The following is a 15,003-nucleotide window of genomic DNA, read 5'->3' as shown; positions in this document are numbered from 1 at the left end:
GGATTATTTTCTGTGTAACTCAATTGATTTAACCACCCTGACTACAAAAATTTTTCAAAAAAATTTGGTCTGGCTTCCTTGATAGAGCTCAAATCTCTGGTTTTCTTCAAAATATTTTTGTTTCTAACAAATATTGTGTCCTTTGGAATCTATTTCTGAGTATTTGAACCTTAATCCAGATTAGACAGGAACTAATTTCCAGATATGTTCATTTACTTCCAATTTTGTTTATCACGAAATTGAGTTGGTATTATTTTATCATATCTCTACATTATTGTTTGAAGTTTGTGATGACAACTGTTGGTGACTGTTTCTTTGTCACTTTGATTCACAGGAATCTTAAAGGCTTTCTAATTAAAAGATATGGTGCCTCCGTACATATTCTTTGAAAGAATTCCATTTGTTTGAGCAGGTCCCAAAAAGAAACCACCACCAGATTTTCCACTCCTTATTATAAGGAAGAATTTCAGTATGGATAAGAGAGGAAACATGTTCAGAGTAGAGAGGAAAAAAGGAACAGATTTGGTGTGGCCAAGGCTGGGTTCCAGGGAAGAAAGAATATCAGGAGAGAAAAATGGGGCTAACTTGAGTAGAAGAAACTTTACATTCATAAACATAGAGAGGGGACTCTACAGTTAGCATAGCATAGGAGATGGAGGGGTATGGAGAGGTACTGATATCTAGATGGAGACTCTAAAATGTAAAAGTATTTTTACTTCACAGAATCAATGTTGATATCCTTTCAGGAAGCACAGGCTAGAGGCAAAGCAGTGACCCCTTTTCCTAGAGAAGACCAAATTCACAAATATTTTTTGAATGCTGGCACGTTTGTTTGTTTTTCTGATTTGGCAGAGATCTACTTTATTATAACAGCTTTGACAACTCAACTGAACATCAGGGTCAAAAACAGAGGTCTTTGGCTTGAGTTGTTTAAATTAATCCAATTATACCTTCAGAAGACAATATATGCCAGCTGCTTCTTTCTAAGTTTTCATCCTTCTAGATAGTTTAAATTTCTTGTTGTCTCATTAGCATATCTTTTATGTTAAGAATTAAAATTATCTTTTTTTTGTTTGTTCGTTTTTTTTTAAACAATACTGCAGTTTATCAAAAAACACATAAGAAATTTCAACTCTTATTCTTTGAGTTACAAAAATCAAGGTTTGGCTAAGTTATAAACAAGTTTTTCATGTAATTATTTGCATAACTCTAGTAATGTTCAGTGGCTTAAGATCAGAACTAGTTCTTAAGGAAAACACTAAAAACATAAAAATCCACTGTATTTACCTGTTGAATATTCATTTACGCTTACATTCCAGGATTTGCTATATCAGTTATAATTTTAAAGGTCACATCCAAAGGAGAAAGAAAACCACCTAGAAACTGACATTATTTATTTATTTTTTGGCTTGTGAGACGTCCTTAATTTGTTGATGTAGCAAACAAATTTCAACTCTGCTATGCAAATGACAGAAGGAATCTGCTCAGCAATTAACTTTAGAGTTCAATTTCATACAGACAACATGCTATATGTGAAAAAATTACTAACCGAACTACAGGTTCAGTTAAATACTGAAAAAAAATAACAATTTATTATAATTTATTTTATTTAACAATCTAGGAAGTTCACAGCCATCAGCAATTCCAGTGCAATTTCAGGTGCAACTTGGAATTCAGGAATTTCAGTGGAGCTGTTAGTATAGCAGACCTTGTAGGTGAAATACATGTACACCTTCGATAGCACATGTGAAGGGATCTCTCTAAAATTGACCTCATTGGTTTCATTCTCAGCAAACTGAACTGGACCACTCAACATGTCCTTTATTGTTCCTGATATTAATGCATGTTCTTGTCTTACAATAAATTCATGACCATCAGAAGATATTAATTTTACATACATAGCATCAGGGTCTTCACAGCCACCGCAGGTTTTCTCCTCTCCATCCATTATGTTCTTATAAAATTCTATTTGATCCCAGAGGAACTTTAGTAGTTTCCTGGTGAGGCCGAGACATGGTTCGCTAGTAACTTGAGTCCAAAGGAAGTGCCTAAAATTATCTTTTAATATCACATTTTAATTTATTTTTGAATTTCATATATTTATACCATATATTAACTGTTATCATTATAAATATTGCTATAATATTCCTCATATCTGTTCTTTCAACTTTATTTCCTGTGTTTTAATATCATGAACCCTTTAAAATTTAGTATGAACATTGGTCTTATAACTTATCCACTGAATGTTGTTCTGTCAGGTGGAGACCTGTAATGAAGTATATTATTTTTCCTATATGGAAAGCCTTGTGAAGGAAGACAGAGGAGACATGCATCGCTCCTTGCTGTGCCAAGGCCCTGTTGAAATCACCAGTGGCAACAAAAAGAATAAAAGACATCTATCCTTATTTAATGATGTCTTGGTTGTGTCTGGTAACTTGTAAGTATGTGCAATATGTGTTCCTTACTATGAGAGACTACACTTTATATGGTCTTTTTTAAAAAGATTATATTTACTTGATTACTTCATGATAGCAGCTTCTTTTTCCTCTACCATAGTTGAGGTTCAGTGAACACTCCTCTACACGATTCTCAATTTTTTTTTGACACAGGTTTTAGATACATTTTTATAACATGAATTATTTAGGGTGCTATTCTGCTATTTGAATCTGGGGAAAGTATTTCAACAACTCGAAACAGAGGCAGATGTGCAAGCACATATCAGTAATTCTAGCATTGTTAAAGCTGACTTATGAGTATTGAAACTTTGTAGGGTATGTGGACTCTACAGTGAGACATGTTGTCAAAATAAAATATGTAAAATATGAGAAGCAGGTGTCCTCTTGCTTGTTGTTTCCAGATAGAGTGTAGAAGCAAGAGTGATAATCCCTGATTATGATCCTTGGATGCAAGTGGGAACACATGTAAGCCTCTGCACCTCATATTTTCCAAATTATTACGAAGAGAGAAAAAGCTGCCACTAGCCCTAGTAATAGCAGCTAATAATCAGGGGAAACTGCAGGTACCAAGATGTTCCTGGTTGGATATTCTGCACATACTAGAGAAAGCTGCCATGATTAAATGAAGCCGTGTACATGGTTGCAATGTAACTTATAACCATGGAGGTGTTTTCAGGGACCACACCACATATAATCTCCACTGTCCATGATCATAGCCTTCATATTATTCTAGAAGGTATGAAGTTAGCACTGACATTATCGAGTAAATAATTTAAGGTTTGTTCCCATAAGTTTGTTACTGGCTTAGGGAAAGACATCAATAATACAGTTTATTCAATTTGAGGGATAAACTTTCTGCTCATCAGTAAATAATATTCCTGAAGATCCACTTCAGTAATTGTAAGAAAATGAACTGTTCAGAAGAGCATTCTTCTATGCATTATAGATTCTACTAATGGGGTAATCTTGACTTTGAACCCTGATCAGTCTCTGTAAGTTCCCAGCATAGTAAATGGTAGTTAGTATCTGACTGAAGTAGGCTCAAAATAAGTGAGTGGCCTGTCTATCATCCTGTCCATCCTTCTTGTCATTTCTCCTCAACTCACTTTCAGTTCACAAATGGAAATACTCATATTTTTTATGAGATAGTAATCAGCTCATTTAAATTAAAATGTGTATATATACAGGTGTGGTCCTTTTTAATTGTAGTTGGTGTAAGACAGTGAAAATTCACTTTGATTTTTGAGAGTAAGGGAAACTAAAATGAATGCTTTTCTTGAACGACCATGTATTTGTTCCACTTCTCCTGTGTAGTGATAATATTTAAACCTATTTTGAGATTATTAGTCTCTTTGGAGATGATGTTCATTATTTCCATTTTCAAGGAAGTTTATCTCTTATAAGACATATTGAAATTATAGGTTTTGGCTTATGCATTTCTTCTGAATTTTGTGTCATATATATGCATATGTGTGTGTGCGTGTGTGTGTGTGTGTGTGTGTACAATTAGGTATCTTGAGTTGGAAAGAAAGTATAAGCACAAATACTTTGTATGATTGAGACATGTGTTTGAATGTGTGTCAGTGTGCATGTCTTGAATGTTTGTGCGTGAGTGTGCACATTTATTCTTAAGTAAATATTACAAAATATGCTTGTATTTTGACTGCTATGTGTTGCATTAAATAGTGTGGGAAATCTTTCTCTGTAGTATCACATTTTAAAAATGTCACTCGTTTGAAGTTTAGAAAGACTTATATATAGGATTTTTCAATCAGAGTTTATTCTTGTGTCATATTTTCTCCTGAATCTCAGAGAGGCAGGGTCAAAATGTTCAGTTTCAGACCAACATACTGGTTTAACAGTGTCCAAGGCAGAGTTGCATATCCATGTACACACACAGACACAGACAGGCAGACAGACAGACAGACACATACACATACACACACACACACTGAGGTAATATTCAGTCTATCTTAAAAATATACAACAGTCATGATTCTGGGGAAAGATTCTGTCAACAGATAGAAGGAAAAGGAGACAACAACAGAAAAAATATAATCTGAACACTTTGTATATGTATGTGAATTTCGCAAAGGACAAACTCTATATAAAATGAATGATGAAAGAAGGAAATGAATGCTTCCAAGATTAATATTTCTTATGAACACTTATGATAAAATCAGAATGCTTGATAGAAAGACATATTTATAATTATTTGTTTAAATATTGGGGATAAATACTCATCTTTTTTGGATACGTGTATGAGATGTACTTTGTACATGTACTAGTGGAGCCATTGTAGTGACCTGACATGACTTCTTAGTGTACAGATAAGGACAATGGAAAATGAATTTGATTCAGTCAGACAACATGTTTGTATTAATTTTGGAAAGATTATTACAATTAATTAAGTAAAATACGAAATTTTAACTAATATTTTTGGTATGGACATTATGAAAATAAAACAAAATGGTTACTAATTAACAAACTTAAGGGAAGAAATCCTAACGCATATAACTTTCTAAAAATGTCATACAACACACACACACACACACACACACACACACACACACATTCATAGTATAGTCATTCTAAACATTAATCAATCAGAAAATCATCATGTTATGTATATTTGTGAGCATTGAGAAGCTTGTATCCAATACCTGTTTTTAACACAGGCTTTGATGAATTCTATCTATCATAGCTTGAACTGTGCCTGAGTGATAAAATTGAGGAGTACTCCTCTGCTCTAGGGCTTGAAGAACTGTATATTTCTACAAGCAATTCAAACTACAATGCAAATCAAACTAACAGAGACACTTGATTCTCTTTCTAGAAATAAGAAGAAGTTTAAGATAAAATGTATCATCCCACTGAATTGTCTGTGGGTCATGGATGATGTGGACCATGTCAAGAGAAATGAAAACTGTAGTTCCAAGACCATTTACCTGTTTTGGCCCACTGGAAATTTTGTGGCCACCTTCCGGTAAGATCTACAGTTTAGATTTGTATTCACAAGCAGATAGCTATAGAAATTGTGGGGCAACATAATGCGTCATAATTTACAGGTTAAACCAATTAATCAGAATGTTTGCAAAATAAGAATTCATTTTAGTCTGATTGTATACAGGTTGACAACTCAAATTTCCCCTTCTATGACAACCCTAGTTTGTCTATAATTTCCACAACATTCATTTCACATACAAGTATATTCCTTAGATTTTTATCTGTGAGGTTCATCAGGACTCCAAAAGATTCTTAGGGCAGAACACAAGTAAATTGTCTTCTATGAAGACATGAAGTCTTCTATGAAGGATGTTGATAAAAGAAGAATAAAAGAAGAACTCACCATATCCTCCTCTTCCATACCCTCCTAATGTCTGGTGTTATTTAGATTTTTAAAGAACACAAATTGATTTCTCTCCAATAATACTGTATAGTATAATTAAATTTGACCAATAACTGCAATATTTCCCAATTAATTTCGATAAAACATAGTATGTAATTGAACAGAACTAAAAACAGTTACTCGTAGAATGCTCAAGTATTTGAATGTCTGTGTAGCAGAGTTTGACTGGTGTCTAATGTTTCACTGATGAGGATAATGATCAAAGGATAACAGTCCTTCGGATCCACAGATTTTAGACACATACACATTAATTTATGTGATATGCTTTATCTCATTGGCCAGGCTCTTGTAAGTTTTCCTCAGCTAAATTGCCCTTCTTTTCACTGCCAGCTCAACACCTCTGAATCTGCCCTCAACTTTGTTTGCATAGTCACATTAGTCCTAGCTCAGCACCCTAAATCTATCCTTGGCTTAATTCTGTTTCCCATAGCCAGTCTGCAACCCCAGGCATGTTGAGGAAGCAGATATTGTCCAATATGTCTGATATCTCACATGGTTGGTGAATTTTTCTCCTTCTTCAGCATGTTGAATCTTTTTCTCCTCCCCTGCATCTGCTAGACTTCCTGTGGTAAAATTAGAAGTCCTGCTGATTCCACACACCTCATTGGCCCATAACAGTTTTATTGATCAATCAAGTACTATTGGGGAACAGGACAGTGTTTACATGCAGATCCTGATCAAAGCATCAGAATGACTCCAATTATATCAACAAGTACCCATGAGGTTTCATGCTATGTTACTTTTTATTTTAGTGATATTAGATGTGTTGTCTCTATATATGTGTCATTGTAGGATGAGGAGCACAGGCATCATCCATCCTTCTGGTAAAAATGGTTGTAGGCAGAGTACACAGTGGGTAAGCAGTTAATGGTAGAAACATGAATATGCCAGACTTTGGTCAAGAATCATTCCATCAATTCACATGGAATTACATAGAATTACAATATGAATATTCAGTTTGAATGCTGGATGTTAGAATCATGACAAAAGGGAATAGAAAATTCTGATGATGAAATGACTTTACAGAATAGATAATTATATTCAGCAAGGGGAAACAATTACTCATTAGTTTACAGATAGAAAAACCAAAAACCTGATATAGGATTGTGAACATGGGCAAGAAAAATAGTGCATTGGGTAAGGGTTGCAGTTTGGAAAAAAAAACAAAAACACTGATCAAGAAGATATGTTGATGACTGTGTGAATGTGTGAAATATCAATGAGTTCTAACTTATTCAACATAAAAATCACAGTTATAAAGTATTAGCATTCTAAATGCATCTGTAATCCATCTTTGAGGATTACATGCTACAGTGGAATAGTGGTGTGCTTATTATTAATTATACCAGGAGAGTTCATGAGATGACTCACAGAAATAAAGCACTAGTTTCTAGGATCCCGTCTTGTATGCCAATTCTGTAATTCACACGAGGGAATAAACAATATTTTTTTGAAAGGTGTTCTCCCTGAATTAAGTGTGCTTTAACCAAATGTCATATACCTTACCTGCAGTTTAGTGTGAATAATGATACCTTTTATGTGAACCTGAACTCATGCTAAGAAGACACTGTCTTAACTATCCTTTTATATATATGAAACTAAAGCTAAGAGAAGTTGTTGGCACCGCCATAGTTACACTGCTCTTGGAAGATAGTCAATTTTGACTTCCCAATTAGCTTCCACACTATTTTCAACTTCCTGTCATACAAGTGTTCCAGTGAAACATCTCATTGAGAAGGGCAGTCATGTGGGGAATACCATCTACCCCTGCACCCTCCTGGTAGCCATTAGCTTATAATAATTTTTTATGATCAATAATTTTAAAAGTCTTAGCATTGTCAAGACTCTAATCCTGTTTTCACTTTTAATATTTCAGTTCAAAAGAACAGAAAGATCGGTGGTACTATTTTCTCAAAAGGTATTTTACTTGTGATTATACTTTAATTTTGTACTGATATGGGAATTGCAGTTTGTGCTTCATTACTTTCTTAAAAATATATTTGTTAGATTGTCTCTAAATTTGTTGTTCATTAGATAATCACTGGATACTGCTTTAGATTCTCCTATCTATCACGTTGAATATCTATTTCATTCAATTTTGGGAAAGTTCTGCATTCATTGTCTCCTCTTTATATTGGAGTAAACAGTACTCTTCAGTCTTACTTTAAAGTCCACTCCACAGATGTTACTCTACCATGTCCATTCAAACCATCTGCTACTTCCTCCTTTAAGGTCAAGTAGAGTTTTGCCTTTTCTTTGTGTATTAGTAACAGAACTTAGTCTAGAGCCACAGAACCTGTCTCTCTATATTAAGAGAATTTACAATAATGACTTATGGTCTGTAGTTCAACTAATCCAACAATGGGCAGATTTTAATGGGAAGTCAAAAAGTTTAGTAATTGCTCAGTCCAAGAACAATTACTCATTGGTATTCAGGCTACCATGAAGCTAGTTGGTTTTACCTGATCTTCTGTATAAAGATAATCCTGAAGAAGTAGATATCAACAGATGGTCTGGCAGTAAATGCAATGAGACAAAGCATGAGTCTTCCTTCTTCCAATGTCCCTATGTAGGCATCCTACAGGTGTGAGAAAGATTAAAGGTGTGTACCACTATGCTTAGATATGGAACTTGCTTTGTTCCAGGCTGACCTTTACTCAGAGTTCTACTTCCCCCAATCTTTAGGGATTAATGGTTGGTGTGTTGTACCTTGTCTGGGTCTAAGCTTTTCAAGGCCCATATGCCTCAAGATCTGCATGTCAAGGTCCAAGTCAAAGGTCTCTGTTTTCCAGGCTCAAGTTCTGGATCACAGGTGTCTCTTCCAGTTCAGGATTGTAGTTGATTCCAGATGTAATCAGGTTGACTACAACCATGCAAAAACAAGTTTTGGCTGTGCTTCCTAGGTCAATGTGCAACTGCCTGACCATGGCTTTGGTTCTGAAAAATTTTTAAGTAATCAATCTCCTATCCAATAATGCATATTGCTAAGCTGATTGTCTGCTATTTAACACTAAGATGGTACTTATAAAATATGAACAGTGATTATCTTAAAGTAAGCTCCTAGCAAATTTATTTTTCTATATTGTGTGTTTTTTTTGCTTTTGGGCAGATGCGTTAAAGAAGCCAGGAATGACATCAAGAAAAACTTCTCACTGCATATATTTACTGAGGACATCCAAAACTGTGACAGTGTATGTGAATATAAAACCAAAACTTATATTTCAAGTTCATGACTAGCAGAGAGACAGGCTATTTATAGACTAATGAAAGATGGTGACACAAAAAGAGGGTGGAGGGCAGAGATGAGGGGAGAGAATGTAAGAATTTGCAAATATGTAAAAGCTGTATGTGTATGGCATGCACACATGTGTCTGTTATATGTGAGATATAGAAAGCAATACGAATCACTATTGAGCCACATGCTAAAGCAACGAAAAAGAGGAAATATTTTTTAAATGACTGAAAATTATTTCTTGCAGTCTCAAAAGCTCTCATTGCTAAGTGAAGTATTATTATTATTATTATTATTATTATTATCAGACTGATTTTTCCTTGAGTTCTTATGTCTCATATATTAACTTATGTATTTTTCAACTATTATTTATTTTAAAATATTTATGTCTAAACAAAAACAGTTATTACATATGATAATCTTAAGCAAATCTTAAACAAAGCAAAATGTCAAGAATTAATTTGCTCTACCCAACCACATATTTTATAACATTTTATCTTTTTAAATCTGTCCTCTGCTCTTTCAGTATGTCTTTTACCATGCATCCTCACTCCGACTTTGGAAGGCCAACTAAATAATCATGGCTTTTTGTCCTAGAACTTATTTGAATGTAGGCATAGGGATACCTTTTCATGTAATATCTGTTTACAAATCATTTTTATTAACTTACCATTGGTGTGTGTGTGTGTGTGTGTGTGTGTGTGTGTTTATGTGTTTATGTTCATATGTGTGTAAAGTGCTTAGGATTAACCTCATGTCCTTTCACATACTACATAGTAGTTTTATCATTGAGGTACACACATAGCTATTAAATAATTGTCTATTTTTCTGATATTTATATTATTGCACCATTTTCACTATTAAGTTTAGAGCTGATCAGGAATTATCATGCAGAACCTTGAAGCCCTTTCCTGCTGTAACCAGAATAGTATGTGGCTCAGAGAATCACCATGTCTGTGATTTTGTAAAAGCTAATGCATATCAAATGTACTTAGAGTCAATATTCTAACATGTAACTGTTGAAATTGCACTAAACTTAGCAAGGTGTGTACAATGATCATCAAGCAATTTGATCTTCATACTTTCAAGTTTCAGTAATGAAAGAGAAAAGTGTAGTATAAAAGTAATTTCTAACCAGTGACATAAATTAGGAGAGCACTCACTAGCTTGGTTGAACCAGATCTGTCCTCAGGAGAGAGAAGAGAAGAGCAAATAGTCCTATAGGGAAGTCTTCTCTTCCTTCTGCTGCTTGATTTCAGCTATGGCAAATGCTCAGTACTGTACATGAGCAATTTCCCTGATGTCTTTCAACACCATTGTGACTTAGATTCGATTAATTAAAGGAAAGATTTTTCCTGATTTTGACTCAGGACTCTTGGACTTTCCTATTTTATCTTGCCATTATTATTGAAAATCTTTATAGTTGAAAAGATTGGTAATAGATTGTTTTTGGCGTTTCTTTATGTGATGATATGTTTATTTCCCTTTTGTCCCTGAAGAGATGATTTTAGAACATAAAACAATCTTCTAATTTACATAAAAGTATACTCTATTTCCTTTCATTCTCAATGTTCTCTAGTGAGTATTCAGTAATGATTCTTCATATATTTGTCAATTTTTTGCTGATTTTCTTTGATTTTATGGTTACAGTTTGGCTTTTAGGCTTAAGAGTTATTTGAATCATCCATGTATTTCATTACACTTATGATAAATCTTTATTTTTTTTCCTAAGGATTAATTAGGAAAATGTTTTTACTATTCCTACTTAAGGATTTCTTTTTCTGTGAATTTTTCCTTTTATTCCCTTATTTAATTCAAAGTAGATCCCTCAGTCTCTTTTTAAATTTTAAAATTCATGGATGCAGATTATTTTAGAGTTATCTTTATTTGATAGTTCCATATAAGTATAGAAATCTACTGGCAAATGACCTGCATGAATCGCAAGATATCCCCAAACCTCTCCCTAAGTTATGCATGTCTTCTTCAAGTCTTGACTTCAAATACAAATACATAAAATCCTGTCCTTCAGACTTAATATTGTAGAGGTAAAAGTTACCTGTACTATCTTCAGGATTCAATGCCTATGCCATGACTGAAGGATAGCATTTTCAGACATGCCTAATATGCCTTTAAATAATCTGTTTTGAAGTTCATACCTTGTTAGTGAAAGCAACAACTCACTTTTTCACAATTAGTTGATTAATATGTGATTTCAAAATTTACAGGGTTTTTATTTCTATCTTAGAGTATCATTCACTTTTCCACATTAAACATATGAATATGTATTATTGATCAATTATTAAAAGCCTATTCTTCCTCACAACAGGAACATGTGATCTATTATAAGGTTGATAATTTCTGCTGAGATTTACTGACATATTCCTGGTTCAAGTAACCTGGCATGTTACTATTGGGTCTTGGATGAATCTTCACCAAAACACACAAACACTCACAGACACATAATCACACATATAAATGCATGTACACACATACATACACAAAGACACATATGCACACACAAACACACATGCACATACACATGCACTCGCATGCATGTACAGACTCACATATGTATGCACAAGCACACACACACACACACACACATATGCATGCACAGGCACACACACACCCAATTGTTTTCAGAGTAATAGGTTATGCCAATTGGTTAGAAGACAATAAATAAAAGCTGTGAATCAGATGGCTTATTAAGTGGTTTTCTATTTTCATGGTTCAAATTGTTTTAGGATAGTGAGGGGGCAGTTGTGCTACGTTCTTATTTAAGAGATTGTTTCCTAGAAACATAGAATGCTTATTGCAGATAGCTTATACTAAAGAAACAATCTTCATAAACATATTACTATAGGCTCACTGTCATACACTCTTGTAATGTATTAGAATTTCCATATATCAGTGGTGTCTTCTCAGATTCCTATCATTTGATTTCATGCTATTTTCTTCTTGCTGTATTCCTAACTCTCTGGGAGAGATTCTAAATATGAGATGCAGTAGAGAGCTAATAATGCAAGCATCTTGATTGTTCTTCGGAGTATTAAGTGATGGATAATTCTAAAATACTTATTTTGTGTTACTAGTTCTATCACCATTATGTATTTCAGTGTTGTAGATCTGAATATCATCTAACTACGATATCATCTATACAGAAATCTTGATATGAAGAGAGTTCTCATTCATCTTTTGTTCATTTTGTTTTTAAATTTTATTTTGTTCTTGTTTGTTTTTTCTTTTCTTTCCCTTTTAAAACTGCAGGTGCTATTTATCCTGATTTTCTTAGAACTGTGCATATGCTGTGAATGAAAGTAAGGGTGTAAAATGATCAAAGTCTAGGTGAGGCGGAAGCAAAGGGATGTGCTGTTTGATAACCACCCTCCTTGCCTGTCTACTTCCATAATAAAAGGAAAATCAGGATGCTGAGCTCCTGTATCCATGGCTACTAAGTTTTCCTTTATCATACACTACCTGTTACAGTTATGTTTGTATTCCAAGTACCCACATAGTTAATTTTGTGATAAATATGGTAGACTGACAGTCTTCGAGAGTTATCTCAAGGGAAGAAAACAAGATGTTTATTCTATACTAACGTTGCCATTATAGACTGTACGTTATAAGTAATGGTTAGCCAATAGCTAATTTTGTAATCACTAGCTTCAAAGTTACTTCATACCATTCTTCTCTGTATTTTCCATAGCCTTTATGTGTATCAGCAACAACCATTGATACAGTGAATGATGTAATTGAGAAGGTACTGCCAATGATAAGAATGCCTGTAAGTTATTTTCAAGTTACTTTGAGTTAAAATCGAATTTTGTTTTTGTGGTCCATGTATGTGCAAGTATGTATACATATAAATAATACAGATGATATTTAATTATGATAAATATACAAATAACAACTTGCTATCTACTCCCTTTGGAACAAAAGGCATCTGAGATATAATAATTGCCTTGAGAGGGACTTTTTTCTTGAATTTCTTGTCTGCGTTTCCATAGAAATATAATTCATAGTTAAGTTGTATTGAGCTATATTTTTACTATCACTAAAAAATAGATATACATTGTAATAAAGTGAAATTAATTATTCATATGTACACACCTGATTTAAAGGTTGCCAATCATACAGGGAACAAGATCTATCCTTCCTTCCTTCCTTCCTTCCTTCCTTCCTTCCTTCCTTCCTTCCTTTCTTTATTTCTTTCTCTTCATTAAAATTTTATTGCACTTCCTTTATGGGATATAACTTCTCTCCTGACCAATTCCTTCTTATTTTCATTTTCCTGTGTGTGAAGGTGTAAGCATGCATGTTCTGGTGTGTTGTTGTAGATTTTAATCTTTAATAAATATGTTTGTATATTTATTTTTCTGTTCTTTCTGTTTGTATATTTCTTTGTATATTTGATATTTCTGTTTTAAAATGTGCATGTGTATCTCTTTGTCATTCTCTCCCTCTCTATTTGACTGTGTGTGTGTGTTTGTGCATGCATGTGTATGTGTTTTGTGTAGGTATGTGTATTTTGTTTATGTGTTTTCTGCATGTGTGTTTGTCCCTCTCTATCACTTCTTGCAAGTTTGTATGATGACTCTCTGAATTTCACTCTGTTTCGCTGTCTCTGTCTTTCTCTATCTGTTTTACTTTCTTCTCTTTGTATGTTTGGTGTGTGGATTTATGAGTGTCTGTGTGGAGTTTTGTTCCCTAGTGTAATACTTAAGAACTCTATGGAACAATTCCTTAGTTTTAATCATGAATGAACACGGGAGTACAATAAATGATAACTCCAGTTAGAGAGTATTATCAACTTAATCACTACTGGATGTTGCTAACAATTTCAATAGAATTTCCTATTTATATGACTCTTTTCAAATCCATAACTCTGTATGCAATAATTATATTATGTAACTTCTTTCCAGTATGTGACCAATTTTCCTGGTTAGACACATCTTCATCTCTTCCACAGACTAGCTATCTCTGAATTAAAGCCAGTAGTTGTCTGTATTCCTAGGCACCCTCGAATCACCTTTGTTTTTGTCCATTTTTCTCACGTTGCTGAAGCAACCATAGCTTTTAAATATTCTTTATCATGTCATCATAATCACTGTGAGTATATGACTCTGTGGGTACTAAGTTGTGTGCTCTTGTAAAATTAAAGTTAAGTATTCCACTGACAGACAGGAGAGACCTATGTGAGTCATTTTGTAATAATATTGTCTTTGTTACTCTTGATGGCTGAATGCAATTTTCTATTCTACTGTGGATCAATCGACCAAGGTACTCTCAGAGAGGAAAGGCATGCACCCAAGGGTTTTCTCCTGAAATCAGTCCTGATGACTCAAACCTGTGGTTGGAACACATGCCATTAATACTGGTCCTAATAATCTCCCTGGTAGAGAGCTAGAAATTGTAAATAAAGAACATCACTAGATTTTTTAACAAATTGTTCTATCACATTATATGTGATGATGTTTATTCTTTTCTGCTCCTAGAACATTGAAAATTACCAACTGTGGTTCTGTCCTGGCCATGAGGAAGCTCCAAGAGCACTCCAAGTTAAGTAACAGGGAAATCTAAGAAGATCTAGCTGAGTTCTATGGTCTAAGCCTGAAATCTCAATGTTTTTATTATTTAATCTTAAATACATATATGCAAAATAACTAAACAGTATTTCATTCATTAAAGTCATAATAACTTTAATTTAGCCTTTTGTCACATGAAAACATGTCATTATTGAAAGATTCTGAGGTCTGTCAAAAAAATAGTGAAACTTCCGAGTTTTCCACTTGGGAAATATAATTTTCCTAAAAAGAGAAACAAAACAAAACTCTGGATATAATGTTTATGAAGAAAATAACTGAAAAAAATATTTGCTAATCATTACAAAAATCCTACTAGGAAAA

At 33.8% G+C, this 15,003-nt stretch overlaps 1 pseudogene; it reads right to left on the bottom strand.

Annotated features, from left to right (window-relative positions):
- Positions 1-1,609: 1,609 nt before the first annotated feature.
- LOC114613650 lies at positions 1,610-1,948 on the bottom strand (annotated as a pseudogene).
- Positions 1,949-15,003: the final 13,055 nt, after the last annotated feature.

This window comes from Grammomys surdaster, unplaced genomic scaffold (genome assembly GCF_004785775.1).
Source record: "Grammomys surdaster isolate TR1022 unplaced genomic scaffold, NIH_TR_1.0 126260, whole genome shotgun sequence".
NCBI classification, from domain to species: Eukaryota; Metazoa; Chordata; class Mammalia; order Rodentia; family Muridae; genus Grammomys; species Grammomys surdaster.
Note: the sequence above shows the minus strand (reverse complement) of the source record. Positions and strands in the feature narration are given on the sequence as shown.